This window comes from Caretta caretta, chromosome 9 (genome assembly GCF_965140235.1).
Source record: "Caretta caretta isolate rCarCar2 chromosome 9, rCarCar1.hap1, whole genome shotgun sequence".
NCBI lineage: Eukaryota > Metazoa > Chordata > Testudines > Cheloniidae > Caretta > Caretta caretta.
In genome coordinates this window covers 89,344,905-89,371,445 of record NC_134214.1, presented here as the reverse complement: position 1 = coordinate 89,371,445, position 26,541 = coordinate 89,344,905, and the positions used below count along the sequence as shown (strand labels likewise).

General features: G+C 41.6%; 1 long non-coding RNA gene across 1 annotated transcript in view; it reads left to right on the top strand.

Annotated features, from left to right (window-relative positions):
• The window catches only part of LOC142073238 (uncharacterized), a 416,891-nt gene that overhangs the window by 38,504 nt on the left and 351,846 nt on the right, over positions 1-26,541 (top strand). The gene's annotated exons all lie outside the window — the stretch shown is intronic.

The following is a 26,541-nucleotide window of genomic DNA, read 5'->3' as shown; positions in this document are numbered from 1 at the left end:
TGTTGACCGAGGTTCAGGACTCCATTTCCTGGACTGAGTAGATTCCAGGGCAGGAGTAGAACCGGTGACCAACGCTACCCGAACTAATCGTAAGCTAGAACTCCAAGACAAAGGGAATGGTTTTACTTTCAGTTTTGGCTGCATTAGGAGTATAGCAGGGAGAGAAGCTTCACAGCCAGGGAGGACCTTTCTACCCTTCACATTCCTACCCAAGGGAAGACTTTGGGTCCTTTTGGGATTTCTGGGACATTGAATAGTATCATCTCAGCAGAGATCAGAAACTCAGGAGGCTGAGGAGAGTCACAGTCAGGCTACCGAGAGCTAGCCTAACTGCACAGTCTTACCATCCTTGGTGTGGCTACTTTGTAAGAACACCCATTTCTTTATTTTGACGTTTTGTTTTGAGCTGGCCACCAACTTCAGCGCTGCACCACCTGTCAAAGACTGACCCTAAACTCACTATTTGCCGAGGCCAGTGCGGGGGGCGGGGAGAGAATCACAGTGTGGTTTGTATTGGCTGCAAATGGTGGGAGGGGTAGAGTGTATGTCTTGTTGTTTTCGTCTTTTATTATCCTAATCTCCTTTTTTCACTGCCTCTTATCCTGAGTTCCCCATACCTCGTTACTGTTTTATTACCCTGAGAACTGAGATAGCTATTTATTTTTGTGTGCTCTGACTGACACTCCTCAGTAAAACATTTTGTGTTAAATATTTCCCCAAGGGGGACAAGCCTCTGTGTTCTCAGTGCTCGGAGGGGTTTCCTTGGATGGAGGCACCAGATGCCCTGACAGGTGAACCCAGAACCCTGAGGGAATAAAGGAGAAGGCTACAGTGATGCCTCAGGGCTGGAATTATTTCTGTCAATTCCTTTCGCCATCCTTATACCTTTGAAGAATAAGAGATTTGCCCTTGCGCAATATCAGTTTTTTTAATTGTCCATTGTAAATACATAATCTCTCACCAGAGAGAACAGCAGAAGCATAGATTAATTTAATGCCATTTCAGTTCTCCTTACCAAAGTGACTTATATAATGCATTTTAATGTTACTCAATTTTTTCATTTTTACTACTGTAAAATATATACAATACTGTATATATTGTCAGACAAATGTAAAAAGAACAGAAGTTGCCTCAAAATATATCCACTTTGTGACTATGATGGGACTCCTATAAGAACTGAAAATATAAAATAAATCCCATTGTCCTGGTAACAAATATAATGATACAAAATGACTCCGTTCGCATAGCAATTTAATCCCTGATGCATGCCATTTTCCTATGAAATATCCTGGAACTGCTGGGCTGATTTTGGATGGTTAGGGCAGAAGTCTGGGAGTTTGAATTCCTGACCTGGGTTCCATTCCTGACTTTGCCACAAATCCATTGTGTGGTCTTGTGCAAATCACTTAAGCATTGTGCCTCTGTTTCCCCATCCGTTCAATGGTGATTATAATTAGAGCTGGGTGAAATATCTGAAATTATTGGCATTATGTAAATGTCTCTTCTTGCTCCCTGTCTCTCCACTTAGCACACAGAAAGGGTGACTGGCTACAGATAATTGTCATGCCCTTCTAATGTGGCACAGCCATTCTAATAACAGGGTCACGGGTCTTAGAAGAGAACCTTATTGATGTCATATCTTGGTTCATCCATCTTCACATCATCTGCTACTGAGGCTGGGGGACAACCTTGAACCCATCGGTCATCCTTTGTCAAAGAAAACCTGCAGTTAGTTCACAAGTGGCAAGATAACTGAAAATTACCACTAAGCCCTGAAAATTTCACTAAATTTCATGGCCTACTGTGCATATTAATGATCTTCTAATGTATATGGAATGTGGGGTGATTTAAAAATCAAGTTAACAGTAGGATTTCTTTCCACTGGGCATTCTGCCTTTGGTTATTCAAGAGACAAGGTGGGTGAGGGAATATCTTTGTGAAGAAGAGCTCTGTAAGCTTGAAAGCTTACCTGTCTCACCAACAGAAGTTGGTTCGATAAAAGATATTCCTTCACCCACCTTGTCTCTCTAATATCCTGGGACAAATGCAACCACAACAACACTGCATACAACACTGGAAAATATCAAATTTTGGTTATTCAAGGCAGGTAGAAAGGATTAAGAATAAAGACATGCCTACTGTTAAAATGGAATATAGTGATGCCGAACATATTCAATACACTTTACAAGTAGAAGCCAACTTTGTCAAAACCTTTCCCAGGCAAGATTTCCCTAGTGCAGTTTTGGTGCCGTTTCATGTAAGACCAAGTTAGATATGCCCTGGGGTCAGACCTGTCGACAGCAATTCTGGGTCCCAGGGCAGAACAGTCAATGGGCCCCTGCTGGTGTCCTAGGCCCCTTCCTCCAATGCCCCACCCCTGCCTCACCCCTTCCCACCTCTGTTCTGCCCCCTCCCTCGAGACTGCCCCATATACAATTGATGCCTCCCTACAGTGGGGGGCACGATCTAAAGGGCGGGTCACATGTCAACCCACACCCCTGTGCCCAGCCCAGGGCCACCACGCTCTCCCCACCCCATGTTACCTGCAGGGAGGGTGCTTTGTCCTCCCGCTGCACCTGTATATTCTGCAGCTCTCCCAGCTGGGCAGGAGCCCATGCGGGGAGCTGGAGGGAACCGCTTTTCACGTCGCCCCCTCCTGGTCGCTGCTCTGCAGCCCTGCCCAGCAGCTGCCCAATGGAGCCTGGCTGGGGAGGAGGTGGCTTCCGCTCCCCACCCGGCTTGACTGCCGGGGACCCCAGCACCCAAGCCTGGTCAGGGAGCGGAAGTCACCTCCCCAGCCAGGCTTTCTCAGGCAGCTGCCACACACGGCTGCAGAGCAGCATCTTGGCGCGGCTGGAAGGGGCTGGTCCGACCCCTTCCACCTCCGGCATCTGGGTCATGCGTCGCCCAGACCTGCCCTGCCTATTCCCAACCCCCGCTCCTGCCCTTCCCCCAGTGCCTCTGGCACACCACCAAACAGCTGATGGCGGCGGGCAGGAGGCACTGCGGGAGGATGGGGATGAGCTGATTGGCGGGGCCCGCCACTGGCGGGAGGCGCTGGAGGGACCTGCCCGCCTGTGGGTGCTCAGCACCCACTTGGCACCTATGCCTAGGAGCCCTGTGGCTTGCCCGGGCGATTTAAAAAGGCCTAGGATTCTGAAGAATATTTCACAACAATTTTTGACCTAACATGTTAAGTGACAGCCCATGGATATATTACTGTTCTTTAATTGCTTCCACGTGCCTTAGAATGTGCTGCACCCTTCCCCATTACATTCTTGATCCTCAACTAGTGACATGCCACTAAAGAGCTTAAAAATCCAGGGATTCAGCCATCCTCTCATATTACAACCTTGTCTTTTCACAGGAGTGGCTCTGCAGCTCCTCTCTCCAGCCCACCTCCCTTTCTCGCCTCAGGATCACAGTTATAACTCTGAGCACAGCCAGTGTGTGGCTGCAAGTCCCTTCCTTATAATCATCTATATTTCTCTATCTAGTTTTTTTTATATTGCACTGGTGACAATGCACTTGGCAGCCACTTCTTGTCCATGCACCTGACTCTGCTGTCCTGCTTCTCTAGCACCCATCCACCTCCGCTTTGGGGACATCAAATATGTGCAAAGTGTTTCCAGCAAAAGGATCCTCCAATCCCCCTGTCTCTCCCTTCCTTTTCATGCTGAGTTTGCATTTCTTGTTTGCTTTTGGATAAAGCTAAGGACTTTTGTCAAGGTTCCTTCCCCACTCTGAACTCTAGGGTACAGATGTGGGGACCTGCATGAAAGACCCGCTAAGCTTATTCTTACCAGCTTACGTTAAAAACTTCCCCAAGGTACAAATTTTGCCTTGTCCTTGAACGGTATGCTGCCACGACCAGGCTTTTTAAACAAAGAACAGGGAAAGAGCCCACTTGGAGATGTCTTTCCCCAAAATATCACCCCAAGCCCTACACCCACTTTCCTGGGGAAGGCTTGATAATAATATCCTTACCAATTGGTACAGGTGAACACAGACCCAAACCCTTGGATCTTAAGAACAATGAAAAATCAATCAGGTTCTTAAAAGAAGAATTTTATTTAAAGAAAAGGTAAAAAAATCACCTCTGTAAAATCAGGATGGTAAATACTTTACAGGGTAATCCGATTCAAAACATAGAGAATCCCTCTAGGCAAAACCTTAAGTTACAAAAAGACACAAAACCAAGAATATACAGTCCCTCCAGCACAGCTTATTTTACCAGCCATTAAACAAAAGAAAATTTTCTAGCTAGATTACTTACTAACTTTACAGGAGTTGTAAGGCTTGCATTCCTGATCTGTTCCCGGCAAAAGCATCACACAGACAGACTTTTGTCCCCTCTGCCCCCCATTGGCCATTTTAGATCAGGTGCCGGCAGGGTTACCTTAGCTTCTTAACCCTTTACAGGTGAAAGGATTTTGCCTCTGGCCAGGAGGGATTTTATAGCACTGTGTACAGAAAGGTGGTTACCCTTCCCTTTATATTTGTGACAACTTTAAAGCACTCTCCTAGTCTCACCCTCCCACATACCACTCTGGCTCCCAAACACCCACAACCAGGAGCTATAGGGTTGCTAAGTGACCACTTCTGGCACAGATAAAGGTATCTGAGTGCAGATGTGCTCGCTGACATGTGGGTGGGTGTGTGCACTGAAGTGCAAGACCTTGCATTCACAGGAACAAAATATTCTCCCCAAACATGTGTGAGAAGAAAATAAGGCTAGTGGTGTTTGCAGAAAAGTAAATGAAACAGGTCAGATCAAGTGATAATATCTTTTTTGTGGACTTGCTGGTGATTCATGCTCTGCTCACTGCTCATCTTCTGCAGCTCCAATGATGCATCTTGAGATGAATAAATTATGTGTGATTCAGTGATGAACAAACTGCAGGAATGCACAATAGGAGGCCAAGGGTACCAGCAGGGGTTACATTATCACATGCTGCCACTCAAACTGGAGGGGGAAAAGGGCAACGGTGAGCTGTCTTTTTGAGATAAGTCCTTGGGAGTGCAGAACTTAGAAGCATATGGAGGTTTAGCTGAACTGAATCTCCAAGGCTTTTGAAGGTCTCTCCATCACTAATAGGTCAGTATTCACCTGCTCTACACAACTTTGGCTCCCAATACTTTGTCAAGTGAGAACCCAGAGAGCATTGAGAGCAACCATGGTGATTGCAAAGTAGCTGGAGGCATTTCTGTCAACCTATATTTTCTTTAAATAGTCTTGGATTTACATCCTGAGTTTTGACTTTCTTATCTGTAGAAACTGTAAATCTGCTATGACCATTTTTACTGCTTCCATCGTCGTCTTCATTGTCATCATCATCTCCTTGATGCAACTAAGATATAATAGCACAAGGGTCACAAGTATTATGTGAATAATACTCATAGTAGCTATCAGGTGCCTCTGCCTCCTCCAAGGATAGGAGAAAGCATGATCTGGTTTTGTAGCCATCTTCATTCTCCTGTTTTCCATATGTCTGGCCAGAGATTTATGGAGGGTTCCATCTACATAATCACTAACCTGTTTTATTTGCTCAGCTGTTCCAGCTGGCAGCACCAGGTGCTTTTCTCAGTTTTACTATTTTTTCCCCACTTTTGTCTTGATCTCTGTCTGCAAAGCAAACAATTCTCCCATGGCCACCTAAATGGCTGACTTTTTCTTATTACCACATGGCTCATCTCTCAGTGACTTAAATAACCTCCCACTATTGTCTGTTCACCAGCTTCTTCCTTTTTTTGTGTCCCATTGGCACCATTTGGAGATATTGCTAGAGGAAATTCAGACAAGTTGAAATGATCTTTGCATTATCTCCTTCTTTTGTATGAATGAGCACCCTTCATCAGCGCACAAACAATCCTTTTACCTTTTTGTCATGGATTGCTCTCTTCTGTTGCTCAGTGAAAGGGAATTGAATTTGTTTAGGAATAAAGCACAGATGAAACATTTTTTCTTATGCTGGACAAAATTTGTGCTCTCTGATGGGATATAAAAGGCTCTATAATATTCTGATGCTGGAAAATTTGGACCTTATTTTGCAGCCCTTACGTAGGGAAGATCTCCCATCGATTTCAATTAAGGTTCTGCCCACGTAGGAATTGCAATAATGGGCCTGTAATTTTAATTTATATTCTTGATTGCAAGGTCTCTCAGGCCGAGACTGTTTTTGTGTGTGTTTGTTTTAAACAATGGAATCTTAATCCCCATTTGCGTTCCTTAGTTGATACCATAATAGAAATAATAAATAGCAACACATTTTAACCTAGTATTTAATACATCTTTGGGTGAATTTTGTCTATGGCTGCATTAGATGTGAAATAATCTTAAAGAGCAGAAGAGATATTGACACAGCACTTATATATTCTTGTTGATTCTAACGAGCATTTGCATTAGATTAGAATAGTAAATGTTGGCTTCATTGTAGAAACAGTTTGCATTTTCTCAGTGGTACTTTAAAATGGAGTATTGCTCGTCTGAATATGATTGAGCTGAAATTACAGAAAATGTTTCCTTTAACATACCATCTGAATAGAAACAGCTGTCATATTATACAAAACCTGAAACAAAAGCTTAGCACAGAAATTTGCTTGACATGTAAAAACCCTAGTATTAGACAATATAATGTTTTAATTTCTTCCTTTGTACATGTTTTGGGCACTTGAAATAATGCATTTGCATGTGAATGAAAAAAGCGAAATTATATTCATAGGTTCATGCGAAGAAGGTAGGTTTTAACACCAGCTGAGGAACTTTTTCCATTTACTTCCAGCACTGCTTTACCAAACGGAACCCTCTCTGACTGCCAAAGCTGTGTTTGTCAGCTGAAGTTTTAAGTTAATCTAAATATTTTATGAGGTTCTGTGAATGGGGAAAAAAAACTTACTAAAACCTGTCTCGTCAGTAGAATACGAGTACAAGAATTAAATTCCTATTTTCTTTCTTTTCTTTTGGGGAGTTTTCCAGCACCCAACTTAGCTTATGCTTAACTTTCCACTCTCTTTTTTTTTAAATAAAGGTTTGTCTTCAGTTATTAAAGATTATTGTTTCACCTCACTTCCTGGCTCCCATTCAGTGTTATTGCCATACAAATGCAGGGAATAGCAACATAGATATTTCTGAGGAGATCTCCCTGCAAACAATACAGTTCATTTTAGGGTTACCACATGTTTGGGTTTTCCCGGATATGACCTCTTTTTTGGTCCTCTGATCTCCCTCTGGGTGGATTTTTGAAATATGAACAAATGTCCTGCTTTTCCTTGCTTGTCCTTTTTCCTACATCAATTCTGGTAGAACAGCGATTCCCAGTGTACCCTAATCGCGGCGTGCATGTTTACTGGTTTGCCATCCTTACTTCTGCTGGCAGCGCAGCTGCCATCAGAGCTGGATGGCTGGAGAGTGGTGGCTGCTGGCCAGGGGCCCAGCTCTCAAGGCAGTGCCGCCGCTCGCAGCCGCACAGAAGTAAGGTTGGCCTGATATTGACTGTTGAGTCGCTGAAATGGAGCCTGCATGTACCGTACAACTTCAGCCACACATGCTGTAAAGACTTTCATGGCTATTTCATGAGCAATCAACCACAGCTGAGAAAGATATGCTCTACAGAGAAATATGTTTGGGCATAACAGGAAGAAGTGCAGTAGGAGAGAACTGACTGCATGTAAAAAGGGACATTTAAATTTGATTTACATTTATTTTTGAGGCCATTACACTTGTTATTTATAAACGTTAGATATTCAAAGTAGAAAGAAATGGTACAGTAGAAACTGTACCCTCTCTCTAGTTCCTCTTCCCCCCGGCAGTGACCTCTGTTTGGGAACTTGAAATATGGGAACCTTAATTTAAGTGTCACTTTAACTGGAAGGCTGCATCTCCACTTGCATCTGATCATCAGTGAAGATCGCCTGAAAAATTCTCAGAAATGCATATTTTTAAAACATATTTATATTTAGCTTAGTTTAGCAAAAGGAAAAAAATGCAGAAATAGTAGCATGTTTCTGCCCACTTTGATGCTGTAGAATAATATGAAATATAAGCTTTCAGAAGAGCAACCAAAATACAATCTTGAGTGTATTTGAAATCAAAACAATCTCGATGCACAAAAAACACCAGGCATTTTATTTATTGCACAGAAGTTTCACACAGAGAGAAGATAAGAGCGCCTGGGTAAACCACTAGTTTTTAGATGGCAGATAACACTGTAAAATGAAAGCATTAGACTGATGGACAGGAAATATTATATGTCTATTCTTTGAGCTCTGTTATCTATTTTACAAACATTGAAGCAACAGACTGACCCTTTCACCTTTCCTTTGCTGGCTGTTTAAATGGGAGCTACCATATTTAGTTAAATTGTCACTTTAGATTAGGTTTCAGAATAGCAGCCGTGTTAGTCTGTATTCGCAAAAAGAAAAGGAGTACTTGTGGCACCTTAGAGACTAACCCATTTATTTGAGCATAAGCTTTCGTGAGCTACAGCTCACTTCGTCGGATGCATAAAGTGGAAAATACAGTGAGGAGATTTATATACACACAGACCATGAAAAAATTCCTCACTGTGTTTTCCACTGAATGCATCCGATGAAGTGAGCTGTAGCTCACGAAAGCTTATGCTCAAATAAATGGGTTAGTCTCTAAGGTGCCACAAGTCCTCCTTTTCACTTTAGATTAATGATTTATGGAAACTCAACACAGAAATTGAGGCCAACATGCTGAAGTGTTTTTGGGAAGGGGGGACAAAAGAGGGTGGGGTTTAATGGTAAAGTCTATGGTTATTTAGCAGAATATTCAAGACCTCCTATATTTTACAATATAAGGAGCTATCATGGAATTTAAACTAAGATGATTACGTTCCCCTGTCACTCTCATTCAGGAAGTCTCAGCCTGGTTTGAAAGAAGTCTGCTTAACACAGCTCTCCTCTTTACATTAGTCTCCTGGTGTCCTAAAATACCTAGTAATGATGAGCTTTATTAAAGCACCATAATGTGCCATCGATTTTTTTTCCCAGTGCTGTTGTAGCTGTGTTGGTCCAAGGATATGAGACAAAAAGTGGGTGCGGTAATATCTTTTATTGGACCAACTTCTGTTGGTAGAAGAGACAAGATTTCAAGGTGCACAGAGCTCTTCTTCATGTTGGACCTGAAGAAGAGCTCTGTGTAGCTCAAAAACTTGTCCCTTCCACTAACATACAGTGGTCCAATAATTGAGGGGTTTTTTTTTTGGCAGAACTCTCTGATGTCAATGGGGATTTCTAATTAAAAACGGATGGTAAGATACAAACCAAAGAGTGGAGAGCCTCAGATGGGAGAGACAGTATCTTGTTTACTGCAGCAAGTTTGTATCTATATCATCTATAGTTTGTATAAATTTGGTAGGGGAAAGGACAATTTTCGAATATGAGTGCTTTGGTACATTGTCTGGGTGCTCAGATAAGCACTTTAGCCTATAAAACAGCCACTTTCATGCCTAAATATGGATTTTAGGTGCCCAAATGAGGGATCCTTTAAAAACCCTCACAGTATTTGGCTCTCTGAGGATAAATTACTGCCAAAGTAGATTTTGTGCAGTGGATCAGATAAAGAGCTAGGGGCATGAACCTGACCTCCCCACTGTGTGCATTGTTTGGGAGCTGTTGTCCAGCAGCTCTCCTGCTTCTCCTACTATACCTAGAGCTGGGTGACATTTTTTGGCTGAAACTTTTGTCGATGAAAAATGCAGATTCGGGTCGACCAAGATATTTTGTAAAGTCATGATGAATTTGCTGAATTGTTTCACTGAGACCTCCTGTCCTGAACAATAAAAAGATTTTAAGTTGACATTTTCAGAATGAGACACTGGGATTTTTCAGTAAGAAACACCTTTTCGTGTAGAAATGTACTTGAATTTCATTGAAAAATAAAAGTTTTTAAAAGCTCGAATGAAACTTAATTTTTTTTTTTTTTTTTTTTTAATTTTCAGCTCACGGAAAATATATCTTGGCAGTTGGGCTGGCTGAAAACCAGCAATTCCATTTCACGAGAAATGTCGAGGTTTCACTCCAATGAGGAACGAAAACAAGACCTCTTGAAGCTTTTCACAAAAAAATGAGAGAGAGGGAGAGACCCTAGAATAGCCGGGGAACTCTCCTGGGATGTGGGACACCCACTTTCAAGCCCTGCTCTGCTTGATTCAGGTCTACCGGGGGGTAGAGTGAGTTTTTCTCTCTCTTAATCCTTCCTGTTGGAGCCATTCCACTTTGTACAAATAATTAAATATTCATTGGGCTAGTGAGAGAGACTGAATCAGAGCAGGGACTTGAATGTGGGTCTCCCACATACCAGGTGAATGGTCCTTGCCATTGGTCCTAGGGCTAGTGGCACTTCTCTTGCTTTTTCCCCACCACGAATTTCATTCTGGATCTGAGAAATGGTTTAGGTGGAAAAACATTTCCACCGGCTCTAATCAGCAGCATTTCTAGGCCACTCACATGATTGCAAGATCCCCCAACGCATCCTGCCAAGTTCTCCTGGCGTCTTTTGCCCATTGACTTCATTGGAATGACTCACCTGCTTCCATTTAAGTCACAATCTAGCCCTGAGAGAGAGAGAGTGTGTGGTTTTTTTCTTCTGTGATTTCTATCGAAGAACAGACTACTCAGTCATGTTTATGTACCAAACGTTGCCCTGGCCAGCATGATAACTGTGCTTAGCATTCTAAGCCCAATCCACCCATTTTGCTTGATTGAGTATCAAGATGGAAATAATTTTTTTTTTCATCATGAAGAAAGCATGACATGTATGTGAAATTATTTGTTCAAAGGCAATGAAGCATGGTTCCAAGACTGCAGACAGAATAGTTAAGGCAGCTTACACTTTGTGATTATCCATTTGCTTCTGTAAAGTGGTTCTTCTGGGTTTTTGTTAGTTTTTAATGTAAAAGTGAAAATGGTGAAATTAGACCCTCTGTACATTCAACTGGGTAAAATTGGGTGGAAAATTATATTATTTTGTTTACAGTTCTCTTTTGTTAGCTTTCTTGGAGTCATCTTTGGCACTGATGGATAAATGTCAAAAAAGGTGACTTAGTTTTATCACAGTACAAAATCTGAGTCAACGCTGCACAATGTTTATGGATTTGCAGAAACATGATTCTTTTTGATCAATGAAAATATTGCTAAGTTGTAAGGTTAATGCTGATCAGCTACTGCTTTGCAAACTAATTCATTGAGACTCCTACAATAATTCATGTAACTCCATTAGCTTGAATGGAATCTCTGGCTAGAATCTGTTTGTTTATATAAGTGCAAACAGAAAGGCACTTCACTTACTAAGCAAAATCACTTCAGGAGTAACTGAGATTTGAATCTGAGCTCTTGTGCTCATGTCAAGAAGATAATACATCCCTCTCCCAGTTTACAGCATATTACCCACCTGCTGCATTAAGCTACAGTATGGGCCTGGTTCTCCTTTGCCTTGTAGCATCACTTTCGCCCGTGAAAAGTGAGTGTAAAGTGTTTACAAAACACTCACTTTACCCTGGTGTATATGAGGACACAATGTGTAGGGCAGTGCAGAATCAGGCCCTGTGACTTTACCTTGCTGATGTTCTCCTCTGTGTTTTTTACACAGCAGTCATAATATATCTGCACTGACAGAGTCCCTTATCTGAGAATCTCAAAGCATATTAAATCGTTGAGACCTGGCTAAAAACTATGGTCTTAATCTGTCCCAGTGGTGTAGGTGCAGGTCTGTGACGATAAGTAAGTGCAAGCACAAACTTGCAGGAGCAATTACTTGTATTCTATTGTTTCACCCATGCAGATGCCTGATTATCTGATCTTGGTGGTGCAGATATTTTCCTGCCGTGTTGGAGGCCATTTTTTACGATGAAGGCCTATACCTCATAACAGTTTGTTACTATAATAAATGGAGATACTGGGGTGCAGAGAGGTTAAATGACTTGCCCAAGGCAACACAGCAAATCAGTGGCAAAGCCAGGATTAGACCGCTAGAGTCTTTAATCCCAGGATTTTCTCCAACCATTAGATCATACTTCCTTACTTAAACTGATGTGGGGTATTAACCAGAGTAGAAACAAAGTGAAATCTCTGTAATTTGACTTTGATTGCCCATGTACACTAGCATGTAAATTCAGACTGTTGATGTTTGGGATCCACTGCTGATCATTATATTGCAGTGAACAGCCTCATTGAAAAACAAAGTATCTGTGGTTTTTATGAATGACCCAGTATTACAGTTGGCTTTCCTGGGTGATACATTAACATGTGATAATTGTCATTAGACACATGCAGAAAATGTAGCTTCAAAATCTCTACAGATCTCTTGGCAGTACACTTCGAGCCTAGTCTTTATCAATGCTTATTAGGTGTTCAGGATGAACTGCATGCTTCAGAACTTGGCTGTGTAAATTAGAATCTCCCAGGATGGGGATACAGGAGATGAAGAAGGTAGAAAATGTTATGTGAAGCCATGTGGAAATGAGTTAAGGCTTTGATTGTTTTTGACTCGCTCCATTATGCACATATATTATAGTAGGCCAAGATCGGTGGGTGATGTGGTGTAGCATATTGCTGTAACAGCTACAATAGGCACAAAAAAGGATGAATTGGAGCCGGAGGGAGAAGCTGTAAACTCTAGATTTCCTTGTGTCTGTCAGGTTTAGTCAAGGCATCAATGCAGGTTTCTGAAATGGTGTCATTTCATTTGTCCCAGACTAATGCTATTGGTACAGTAGGCATGGCAATAGGATCAACTGTAGTGTCCCAGGCATCTTTGGGCCCAGGAAGCTTGAGGTAGGTGTTGTGCATTATTTCAGCCGTGGTGTTGTGGTATGAATGGCCTTGTGTTCTTTATAAGTACTTGTTGCAATACTAAATGGATAGTAAAGCGCCAGCCCATGAATATGCCTAGGAACTGCTCTTAAAACCTGAATATCATAGGGCCAGATCACCCCCTTGCATAAAATGGGGGTTGGGCCAGGGGGGAGATTCCCTTCAGGGAGTTGCTCATGATCATTCTGTTAGGTGCATGTGAGGATTTGCCCCTCTGCAGCAGAGACGGGGCATTGTCAAACCCCTGGAGACTCTGGGATGTCAATCCAGTGGATTGGCTTTAGAATCCCCCGCTTGTCTCTGTCACCAGTGGAAGTCGGGCCAATAACAGACATTACCTCACACATCTTGTCTCTCTAACATGAAGAAGAAACATTTTGAAATGATTAAAACAACATGTTTTATTGACCAGAGCTGAATTTTTTTTCTCAGCGGTTTGATTTGTGAACGTTTTTGAGATGTTGACTTTTTGTCCCAACTGGGATGAGAAAAAATTTAAAATTCTTGCAGGACAGCTAACCCATTTCCTGCCCAGCTGACTAATAGCAAAGTCTTAGCTGTAGTAGGGCTTGCTCATGCCAGTACTGCAGTAAAGCAGGAAAATTCTCATACAGCTTTTACAATGTCATCGCATCTTAAGCAGCGCTGAGAAAGTGGGAGAACGAATGACAGCTGGTTTTCAATTGACCAGCTTAAATTCTCCACTGCACATTTTGATTTAAATGAAAAAAAAATTTCCCTGCAGGAAATTTTGGTAAAAATGAAAACGTTTTTGCCCTACTCCAAGTAGAATAAGGGAGCTTGACACATTGCAGGGGAGGGAGAGAGCAGACAGAGGAGGAACAGGAACAACACCTACAGACTCTGCAAGAATCAACATGCAAATTTAAGGGGGGAATGTACAGGCATTGGAGGGTCTTGTCGGTTGTGGAGATCTTTAGTAAACAAAGTAATGCACTGAAGGGAGTGCTAAATTCAGGGTACAGCACAAATGAACCCCTCTCAGGCAAGAAAATGAAAGCTTAAAGCTCTACCCCATTTATCCTGTTGCGCCTGGCCTCTTAGATGTTTCTTCATTGTTGTTGGAAGCATTATACTGCTATACCTAGAAATAACCGAACCTGTAATTAGGGCCATCTCTATGGGGATGCGGGGCCTGCGGGGGAAATGAATCCATCACTTCTGGGACCCACCGCACCAGCCAATCGCACTGGCTCACAGAGCCCCCTCAAAGCACAGGGCCTGGAGCGGTTGCCCCAATTCGCCGTGCCCTCGGGACGGCTTCGCCTGTAATGGTGGAGTTAGACTCTGGTATTGGTGAGTTCACATCCAATCACTAACATTATTTTAATGTTAATTTTCATGACTGCATTTTATCTTTTGCCAATGGCTTAGGTTCCTGTAGGATTTAATGAGGAGTATTGATCATATCAGTCCGAATCTTAGTCCTAAAATTAAGGGACTTTGCATGTTTTTTGTGGATGGGTCTCGCACCAGTAGTTTGGTCCCTTTCTGTCTCCCACAGTCTCCACTCCCACCACCCACCCACCCATTATGGACCCAGCAGACTGTAACACTGCTGTTTTACTTGTTTTGCACATTTCTCCAGCTTCCGATGAGGGTTTTTTCAATGTGCTCCTAGGGTAACCAGATAGCAAGTGTGAAAAATCAGGATCTTTTTTTCTTTGCGGGTGCAGGGAAGAAATAGCTGCCTATAAAAAGACAAAGCCCCTAATATTGGGATGGTCCCAATAATATCAGGATGTCTGGTCACCCTGTGTGCTCCTGAGCTCATGACCCTCCTTCTCAAATATCAGTTCAGGGCACATTGTTTGCTGCAGAGTTATCATGCCACCCCCACAACTCCATTTCCAATGCAATTGATGATGTAATTGTACAAGGGCTAGCTAGTGCTGCGGGAATACAATTCCCAATGTGTAGTGAATGACTGTGGCATCTGCAAACATTGGACTGGTCTTATAGCTTACTCATGAGGAACAAAGCCAGAGTGCTGCAGTGCTCTATTACATCATTTCCATTTCTTTCAGGGAGGCAGAAAAGTCTGTAGGACTGTGCTGCATGGCAGTAGCCAACTGTTCGCTGATTAAAAGGAAAAAGGTTTGTTGTATGATCAAAAATGGGCACAGCAATTAAAATAATCATAGCTCATGTTCCTGAAGTGGGGTTTCAGGCAGAAGGCTCCCCAAGTGCTGTACATAAGAATAATTTCATCTTCCATTGGCTACTGCCTCCTTTGAGGCAAGATGTAACAATTGTTTCAATGATGGATTGAAACAATGGGAATTTTAGGTGCTGTCGGCAGGATCAACTTAGAATTTGGCCAGGACACTGGAGTTAATAATCTTTTCATTTGTGAAAAGTGCCTTTGGGCCTGGTTCTCCTGTCCCGTTCACTGGCTTAACTCTGTTGATTTCAAAAAAGAGGGAAATCAGGCCCGTAGGTGCTTAAATAGTGACAAAAGATCACAGCCTTGGTTTTATGGCTGTCTGAAAGACAGCTCTGCAAACAAAGCACTACCCCTGAAACCAATACTGGGCCCCTGACTCAGCACCCACTTCGGGGAAAGAGTGATACCCGCTGCATGACCATCCCCATTTCCTGCAGCACCCAGGTGCTCCATGCAAGTATTGATTCTGCTTAGCTAATGAGATCCAAGAAGACCACAGCTGAAGTAGTACATCTAAGGCACTGCATACATCATTCCATTAGCTCACTTCACCTCGGTGTCTAGGTACAGGATGACCAACTAGCAGGATCCTATGAATGGGAATGCTGGTCTATATGCATTAGGGCAATGGACTTCTAGACTTGGAGACAGTGAAACCTTCTAGGTAAACTGTGGTCACTTGAAATTATAAACCATATCCTACTACACACAGGGTAGGATTTTCAAAAGGCCTTCAGCACCGGCTGAATTCTGCTCCTGTTGAACTCAATGGAAGTTTTATTATTGACTTCAGTGGGAGCAGAGGTAGGCCAGTGCTGACTGCTTTTGAAAAGTCTACCCATGAGGTCTCCATTCTGCGAATAATTCCCTCATGCTGCAGAGTGAAGGTTTCATTCTTGAGATCAGATTTTCATGTTGTAAATGGGTCAAAACAGAATTTACAGCTGATTGAACAAATCCCTTCAGCTCACGGTGGCATTTTTCACTAAAATAACAATTCGTTAGCTGAACTGCATCCAGCAAGAATTAATTGATAAAGAAGCTCAGGCTTTGCAGAGAGTTTCTGGAGGAAAGTCTAGTCCCAGATGTTTGGTTAGTAGCACCCCCTGGCAGTCTTTAAAAGAAAAAAAAAAGTGTGTGAAAGGTTTTTTTTTTTTTTAAACAATTACCTTGAATTTTCCGAAGAAGTAATTAAAGACTTATAAAAACGTGGGGAAATCCAATTCAAGTCATTCCTGTTAATATTCACTAAAGCAGTATTATTGCAGATGTGCTTTTGTTATTTTATTTTTATCTATCTGAGCCTATTGTTATGAACTAAGATGACATTTTTAATTAAAAAAATGACCTGTCCATGGACGTTGTCATTTCAGAATCATACACATTTTTAATGGGAAGAGAGAAACTGAAGACAAACATCAGCAAAGAGAGCTTTCCATGTAATAAAGTAGATTTGAGAGCTGGTTAAATTAGAAACCTCCTGTCCTTTCATGTGCCATTGCAACAGCTGAGACCAAATGAGCTGCTTTAGATGGTCTTAGTTGTGTGCTTGTGAGACTGAACTCAGTGTGTGTTCCTGACCAGAATTTGCCAACTGTACCTGTCTGGTTCATCCTGAGTCTCTTAACCTCATCTTTTTTGGCCAAGCATTTGCCACATTGGACTTGGCGTGAAAGCATTGGGCTTGAATCTGTTCTCACTTTCACAGCTATAACTCAGGAGTGACTCCATTGAACTTATTGAAGTTACACCCGTGTAACTAGAATGAGGCTTGTTTTTATTTTTCTTGTATCCTTCCTGGTGTGGGTGGATAAATGAGGAAGAGGGAGAGTGTTGTTGCTCAAGGCGTTCAAATAGAGCCAAATTCTAGTGTAGTCCAAGTGGTTGTAGGGCCAAATTCTAACAGAGCTCTGCCAATTTTCATCTGCAGAAAATGTGGCCCATTAGTTGATGCACCCAGACACCACAGGAATGGGTGTTCATATTTTACTATGAAACAAAATAATTGTAACACTCAGTTGTGGAGAATGGTTTAGAGTATAGGCTACTGTGCACCCTCAAGTGCAAGATCAATACACCGTATAGTCATGCACATGTGTGCATCCACAGTGAGTACTCAATATGTTAATGAAGAACATGACCCAGTCTATGAAATACTCGGTGAAAGCAAAATAAGAAACTGAGCACCACAGAAAATCAAGAACAACTTACACACCATTTTATGTCAAGTTTTAGCTTTTATGTCACTGGATACTTGTGCTCATGGGGGGAAGAAATTGAACTGGAAACTCTTATGTACCAACTAATGAATTACAGACCTGTTTAGTGCCTCTTTACTAACCTTAGTTGTGATCATGTGGGAGCATTTTCTGGTAGAGTAAGAAGCGCTGTTATTCATCTTGCTTGTGAATTAATTCTTCTCTGCTAAGCAGAAGTTGCTAAATGGTGCTGAGTTATGGGAAGTGGTTTTATGAGATAGCCAAATGTCAGGGGAGGAAGAGCCTAAGACTAACCAACAACCAACCTGAGGGGTTTTTTTTTTAAGCAAAAGGACCTCCAAATGGGCAGACCACAGGCTCAAAAATAAGGAATGTTGCTTCCACAAAGCCAGCCACCATTGCCCGAGGAAATAAAAATGATTATACTATTGTTTTTTACTGTCCGAACCACAATGCAATAATCATATGTTTCAAAAATTGACCAAATCAAAGGGTACACACAGTAAATTTAACTAATACATTGTCTGTTTAAGTCTTGCTCTTATATTGATTCGTGTTACCCATGCAGCTAATAAATCATACATTTTTACCGTAAAGATTTCAACATAGTATTTTAAGTTCAATATTTATATTGATTCCATACAAGTGACTGGTTTACCGCTGCAATTTTAGTTACATGTGTGGCTTCAGAGAACTTACAACCTTCTGTACATACTTCAATTGGAATGCAATATTTTTGCTGCTCAAACAAATTGCAGTTGTGTATGCTATTGATTTTGGTTAATGAAAACATTGTTGCTATCTTTTACTGTAATGGGTTATGGAGGCAACTGCCAGAATTTTATGATTATGGGCACAGATTTCTCTAACAGGTTTCATTGTGTAGAGAAAAAAGACTTTACGTGGTACAAGAAAAATATTAGAGATTTTGCTGACATTCTCGTGGGGTCTGATTATCAAAGTCCAGCATTTCGAAAGAAACAGGATGGAACAAAGTAGGAAGGTACACAAATACCTTTATGGGCTCTGCCTTCCCCTGGTAAACTGCAGAGAGGATGAAAAAGTGCCTTTATTGAATTAAAAAGGATCAGTACTGTTGTTTAATAGTGTTACTTCTGTGCTGGAAAGTTTTCTTTATTTAGACTTCTTGGTCAGACTTCTATATTCCCTACAATGGTACAGTGAAAAGATGAAACTTCTCCAGTGTATGCCACTCAAGGAATACACTTTTCCAAAAACGATAGCACTGAAACTGCTTGAGTAGTCTGCCTAGTAGTGAATTGGGATTCCTTCTCTGTGAGCCATGGGAATATGGATCTTGTTAAGCTGAAAGCTGGAAGGGCCCAAGGCTTTAAGGTGCTTTACCTGGCAGAAGCCTAATTGGAACGTGACAGAATATTGACATTGTCTACCCTGCTTTTCCAGGCATACTTGTTTTTCTGTGGCTCTGTGGATCCAGTGTTTTCCTGGGGCTAAAGACAATGGGTCTGATTTTCAATAGCCTTTAAGTCTAAGTCCCATTTTCAAAAGTGACTTAGGAATCTACGTCCCATTGAAAGTCAAGTGCTGTTTACAGAAATTGTATTTATCATCATGCAAACCTAAGAAGTGTCACCCCTGGGTCAAACCAGTCACCCCCTTGTGCAATATCGTGCCTTGGGCATTGGCTAATACCAGAGGCTTCAGAGGAAGATGCCGGAGTCCTTGCAATGGATAATTAAGGAATATTCTACTTCTGTGCAGAATACTTTATCTTTTATTGATACAGTATTTGCAGTATATGATGACATAGCATCATTCCATATCAGGAGTTCTCAAACTTTGACACAGTGACCCTCCCTAAGCTAATAACAAAACAAAACCAACTGTGCCTCTCCATAGTTTACTAAGAAAACCCAGAGAACTGAAAATCCTATACTTTGCAAGAATATGAGTAATAAAGTATAAGGGCTTTGATATAGTTACAGTAAAAGTATGGGTGTCAAAGTATAAATTTTGTGCTATCTCACAGTTCTGTTCCAAATGAGTACAAGTCGCAGCAGCTGAATTAAAACTGCACAAGCATTTTAGGAAATCATAACATCAAACAATTACAATTTGTGTCAGGATTCACCAGCCCTTGTCAATGGGAGGAGGGAGCTTGTTTCCTAGCTGCCCCTCACTCAGAAATCTGTCTCATAGACTCATAGAGGTTAAGGCCGGAAGGGACCATCATGATCATCTAGTCTGACCTCCTGCATGTTGCAGGCCACAGAACCTCTCCCACCCACTCCTGTAATAGACCCATAACCTCTCCACAAGTGCAGCTCCAAGGGTAAGGGACTTACAATCTGTTCAGGCTTTTGAAAAGTTGCCAAGAGACCTCTTCAGCTGTCAAAAAATGGCCAACCAATCCCTGAAATAAACAGTGCTACACAGAAAGCCTTACAAAGTAGTAACAGACCAGTACAGACCTGTTGGGATCTATATTTGAATGTTCAAATGGACCAACACCAGAATTTAGGCATAGATTTCTTAATTAATCCAAAGACCAATTGGCCTTTTTATAATTACTCCAAATATGCAGTCTAAGCTTAGCTAAACTTAACCTATATCTATATAACAGCTACCACTAATAAGTGTTTATCAGATACTTATAACAGGACTAGGCCTAACATGCTCAAACCCATGCTGGCTGGCTCCAGTTGGACAGACAGGCACTAGCAAGTGGTCCCACCTATTCTTCCTCCTTTTATACCTTATAATAAACAAGCCAACTTATCTGACATTGCTCAGTTTTAGTTCTCTGCCATTGTTAAAACCAGTCCAAACCATCCCTTACTAGTTGGCTGTCAAATACCCAGAGACTTCAAGGACTTTCCTCACTATATTTTACTTGTCTCTGTCATATCTGCAAACGTCCTGGTAATTTGCTTCCCATAACACATTCCTTTCAATTAGTCCTTGGAAACAAAGGCTCTGCATTTAATTTCTCTTTTTACATAATAACATAAGAATGGCCATACTGGGTCCATCTAGCCCAGTATCCTGTCTTCCATCAGGGGCCAATGCCAGGTGCCCCAGAGGAAATGAACAGAACAGGTAATCATCAAGTGATCCATGCTGTCACCCATTCTCAGCTTCTGGCAAACAGAGGCTAGGGACACCATCCTTGCCCATCCTGGCTAATAGCCATTGATGCACCTATCCTCCATGAACTTATCTATCTCTTTCTTGAATCCTGTTATAGTCTTGGCCTTCACTACATCCTCTGGCAAGGAGTTCCACAGGTGGACTGTGTGTTGTGTGAAGAAATACTTTCTTTTGTTTGTTTTAAAGCTGATGCCTATTAATTTCATTTGGTGACCCCTAGTTCTTGTGTTATGAGAAGGAGTAAATAACACTTCCTTATTTACTTTCTCCACACTAGTCATGATTTCATAGACCTCTGTCATATGTCCCCTTAGTCGTCTCTTTTCCAAGCTGTAAAGTTCTATCTTATTAGTCACTCCTTTATATGGCAGCCGTTCCATACCCCTCATAATTTTTGTTGCCCTTTTCTGAACCTTTTCCAATTCCAATATATCTTTTTTTGAGATGGGGCGACCACATCTGTACGCAGTATTCATGATGTGGGCGTACCATGGATTTATAGAGAGGCAACATGATATTTCTGTCTTATTATCTATCCCTTTCTTAATGATTCCCAACATCCTATTAGCTTTTTTGGCTGCCGCTCCACATTGAGTGGACGTTTTCAGAGAACTATCCACAGTGACTCCAAGATCTCTTTCTTGAGTGGTAACAGCTAAGTTAAACCCCATCATTTTTTATGTATAGTTGGGATTACGTTTTCCAGTGTGCATTACTTTGCATTTATCAACATTATCAACATTATTTCCCATTTTGTTGCCCAGTCACCCAGTTTTGTGAGATCCTTTTATAGCTCTTTGCAGTCTGTTTGGGACTTAACTATCTTGAGTAATTTTGTATCATTTGCAAATTTTTTCACCTCACTGTTTATCCCTTTTTCCAGATCATTTATGAATATGTTGAATAGTTGCTCCACAATGGCCTTATTTCCTTTGAGTGCTCCTTTAGCATCTCGATTGTCCAGTGGCCCCACTGGTTGTTTAGCAGGCATCCTGCTTCTGTTGTACTTAAACATTTTTTTGCTATTAATTTTTGAGTCTTTGGCTGACTGTTCTTCAAATTCTTTTTTGGCCATCCTAATTATACTTTTACACTTCATTTGCCAGAGTTTATGCTCCTTTCTATTTTCCTCACTAGGATTTAACTTCCACTTTTTAAAAGATGCCTTTTTGTCTCTCACTGCTTCTTTTACTTTGTTGTTTAGCCACAGTGGCACTTTTTTGGTTCTCTTACTGTGTTTTTTAATTTGGGGGATACATTTAAATTGAGCCTCTATCATTGTGTCTTTAAAAAGTTTCCTTGCAGCTTTCAGGGATTTCACTTTTGGCACTGTACCTTTTAATTTCTGTTTAACTAACTTCCTCGTTTTTGTGTAGTCTCCCTTTTTGAAATTAAATGCTACAGTGTTGGGCTGCTGTGGTGTTTTCCCTGCCACAGGGATGTTAAATTTAATTATATGATGGTCACTCTTACCAAGCAGTCCAGCTATATTCATCTCTTGGACCAGATCCTGTGCTGCACTTAGGACTAAATCAAAAATTGACTCTCCTCTTGTGGGTTGCAGGACTAGCTGCTCCAAGAAGCAGTCATTTAAGGTGTCAATAAACTTTATTTCTGCATCCCGTCCTGAGGTGACATTACCCAGTCAATATGGGAATAGTTGAAATTCCCCACTATTATTCAGTTTTTTATTTTTAGCCTCTCTAATCTCCCTGAGCTTTTCAGAGTCACTATCACTATCCTGGTCAGGTGGTCTGTAATATATCTCTACTGCTATATTCTTCTTAGAGCATGGAATTACTATCCATAGAGATTCTATGGTACAGTTTGGTTCATTTAAGATTTTTACTTCATTTGATTCTACGCTTTCTTTCACATATAGTGCCACTCCCCCACCAGCATGACCTGTTCTGTCCTTCTGATATATTTGTACCCTGGTATTACTGTGTCCCATTGATTATCCTTATTCCACCAAGTTCCTGTGATGCTTATTACATTAATATCCTCATTTAATATGAGGCACTCTAGTTCAACCATCTTATTATTTAGATTTCTAGCATTTGTATATAAGCACTTTAAAAACTTGTCACTTTTTAGCTGTCTGCCATTACATGATGTAATTGAATGGGACTCTCTTTCATTTGACTATCTCTCGTCAGATCCTACCTGTAATTTATCATCTTTCATCCTCTCCCCTTACTAGGACATAGAGAATCTCCATTAATAGATCCTCCCCTAAGGGAAGCCTCCTCCACACCTGTCGGCTTTCCCCCAGCCCTTAGTTTAAAAACTGCTCTATCACCTTTTTAATGTTAAGTGTCAGCAATCTGGTCCCCTTTTGGTTTAGGTGGAGCCCATCCTTCCTGGATAGGCTCCCCCTTTCTCAAAAGTTTCCTGAGTTCCTAATAAATCTACCCCCCTCCCCCCTCTCACTTGGGATATAGAGGATCCTGCTCATGTTCCAGTCCCTGCAAACGGTAACCCTTTCCCATTATGAGACAGCAAGGAGTCTTTCTACAGCTTTAGTTTCTCGGAAAATTATTGAGGGAAAATATCAGTGTTGTGTACAGGAAATAGAGAGAGGAGTGCATCCCAACTCATACACACATGCCATATGCAGCTCCAGATCCCTTGATGCCTTTTTCTGTATACACTCCAATACACACAGACTAGCTTCAGACTCTCCCACCCCCAAACATACTTCTTCCCATGTTCAGCTCTGTATCCAGACCACCACAGGTCCTCCTCCACCACAAAGATCAACCAGATCCAACGCACACAGGGACTGCCCCCCCTCCCCCATAAACACAGACTTGGTCCAGTTCCAGATACCTCTCCTTACAGGTCTGCCCACCCATACAGGGACCACCATTCAGATTCAGTATCCTCCCCCACACAATACAGGTCTGACCTCCCCTTCCTCAGCCCCTTCACCACCTGCCCCCATTCCTCAGGTTAGCCCCTCACATTCACATGGCGAACCCCTCTAAATCAAAGTCCACCCCCTCTAGATCTGACCCCCTTAGAGGTGTCTCTGCAAATTTGACCCCCTACCCTGCAATAATTCTCCTGTGGATCTGACCACCTTTGCAGATCCTGGTCTCATTCCTGCACACACACTGCTGTGAGGTCCAGCACGCCATCCTTGGCCTCCTGCAGCAGTGACGTGAACTTAGTGGTGAGGAGCCACAGGCTCTACTAGTGCCATTTGCTACCACCGACTGCTGAGGCCCCCACAGCGCTGCTCACACGGCCATGCTGTTTGCCCATACCATGGCGGCCAGCGAGCGGGGCTTCCCTGTCGGCAGGGGCACCACATAGCCTGGATAGTCCCAGCCACGGTAATCTGAGCTCCGAATGGAGCTCACGGGCCTGGGGAAGGTTTTTCAAGGGAGGAAGCAACGCTGCCTGGTGACAGACTATTCTGGGGTGAGATGGTGCTCCCACAGTATTAGGGCAGAGGGACTCGGATGTGCTCTGGTCTGCAGCATCAGCACTATACCCCTGGCTAAAAGACAGGCAACTGGCACCTCCCTAGGTGCATGCCCCCCCCCCCCCACCTCGGTGAAGTGTCCAGTAGTTTGAGAACCACTGCTCAGTATTAATATATATCTTTGGAGAACCCAGAGGTGTCAGTAGCAGAGTCTAAGTGCTTAGCCATTTCTGGTTCATTTTCAGTAACAAGGACTAAGGCCAACTCAACCCAAAGTGGTGTGAGCCATATGGTGTCCTTGCTACAGGCACAAAATTCCCCATTTGAAATGATGTGTTCTCCATAAAAACTGAAGACAGGATAAGACCATATTAGTAAATAAATAATAAATGTACATTTAATTATTAATACAATCTAAAAATAATAATTTGGCCCATTAACTGATACACCATAAATTAGAAAATGAAATAATTGCAAAGTTATTCCACCACCCAGTTGTGGATAATACAAGGATCGCCCAGAGCTACTGTTTAATACACAGACTGCTGTGGCCCTCTAAGTGAATAATTCAATCCACTTTGTGGTCATGACTCCTGGCTACTAGTCATCTTTGTTATCCATTAGTCCATTCTCCCTCCTTGCTTATGTGAATGGAGAAGTTCTGAGAGCCACTGAACTAAATCCAGCCGGTGAACACAACTTATTCAGCAGAGCTGACCACCAGGATTTAGATGCATCTGTTCTAACTTGTGTTCTTCCTTTTGTCTTTCCTGAGTCTTTTTTAAAGGATAAATCTGATTGCTCTAATTGGCTATTCAGTAAAGGAAAAGACTACTTGAGCTTTTACTGGCTATGGAGCTACAGACATGCTTTCTTTAATACATTTACATTTGGCCTGAATGTGATTTATTTACCGTAGAATAAAAAAAAAATTTCACAAGAGAGGTAATGTTCTTCCATAAAAAAAAGGCTTTTGCTGTGTGTTTTGCAAAATGTAACTAATTTCACATACACTTTCGGTGACTGGATTTTGCAATTCAAAACATCTTTTGAATCTTACACATGTACATATTTCAGTGAAACAATTTGCCTCAGATGAGATGCTTCACACTCAATTATATCTGCATTTCTCATCTAAGACTCTTGATTTCAGTCTTCGGTGTTTGAGCAACTATTGAGGTTGAAACAATGTGCAAAGGGAATGTTGTTATTTTCAATTTGTGGTAATTATGCCTTCAGTGGGGCAGATGCAGTTTCTGAACCATTGGTTCCTATGAGCACAAAGAAGTCTGGCGACTTGTGGGATGGTTGGTTGATTTTTATTACAGCTGTTGCTACCAACCTGAATGATATCAGTGCTGGAATGGATATGAAGTGAAGGATAGTATTTTGGATTAATTACCTCTTATGGGCTCTGATCCAGAAAAAGAACTTTAGCATTTAACTTACATGGGACTTAAACATGTTCTTAAAGTTGAATATATGCTTAAATGCTTTCCTTAATCAGGGCCATAGACAGTGAGCCAAATTCTGCTCTGTGTTTAACATATGCAACTCCAGTGATGTCAGTTTTGTCGTGTATACTTTTAACTTGGAGCAAACTGGCTAAGAGGGTTAGGGGATAAATGTAACCAAGATATGATCTTATCTCAGTATGTGACTCATATGTTGAATAGGTAATAAAACACTTTAACCTGATCTGGAATTAAGTAACTATCAAAAAACATGCTACGGTTCAAAAGTTATACATTCGACCTTACGTTTTCAAAGCAGTGTGTGGAAATTCTAACATGCATAATGTCCTTTGACTTTAATGGGAGTTCCACAGCTAAAGCCCAGAGCACCATTTTAAAAATGGAAGGATTGGATTTTTAGCTAATGAGAGTATCTCATGCAAAGTCATTCCACCACTGGGTACTGGGGAAGAACCACACCCTGGCTCCAAAAGGCCTTGAGTTCTGTGCGTGCTAATATTCTGAACCCAGATCCAAATCCAAATACTACAAATGGTCTCTGTTTATGTAATGGGCCAAACCAGAATCCTGTATTTAAGCATCTCCAAGGTTTTGTGGTGATCCAAATCCTTATCTGAATTTTTGCTGCTTATCCATATCTAGTTATGCACCATCTGGGGCATAATTGAGAAATGCCATAATTAATGTGCTTTATTTGATAGAACTTATCGCGTGTCAGTTTGTAGTACTAGTGACACTAATCAGGTAAATATCACACAGGGATAATGATTAAACTTACCTATTGGGGTGCTATTAAGCAAAATAAAAAAGACATAAGCTCACCTGCTCCTTCCTGGGAAGGATGATGATGTCTTACAGCCCAGAAAAAGTAAGCTGATAGAACAATAAGCTTTAAGTCAAGACTTTCTCAAATCTATGCTTTGCCCCATTTAGTATTTATTTATAAATTATTTAGTTTAAATCCAGGAATCTGTATAACATGTAATATTGCAGCTTAGCCTGGCAACGCAACTCCAAGGAAGAAGTGCAAATAGTCATCATAGGTCCAAATCCTGAGAAAAGAAAGTAGACTTGAAGATAAATATGTTATCCCTTGTCCTTTTGGGAAGCTTTGGCTTGTATCTTTAAAGCTAGTACTTTAGCTTTATATTGTGTGAAAAGTTTCAGAGTAACAGCCGTGTTAGTCTGTCTTTGCAAAAAGAAAAGGAGTACTTGTGGCACCTGAGAGATGCTCAGATAAATTGGTTAGAGCTTTCG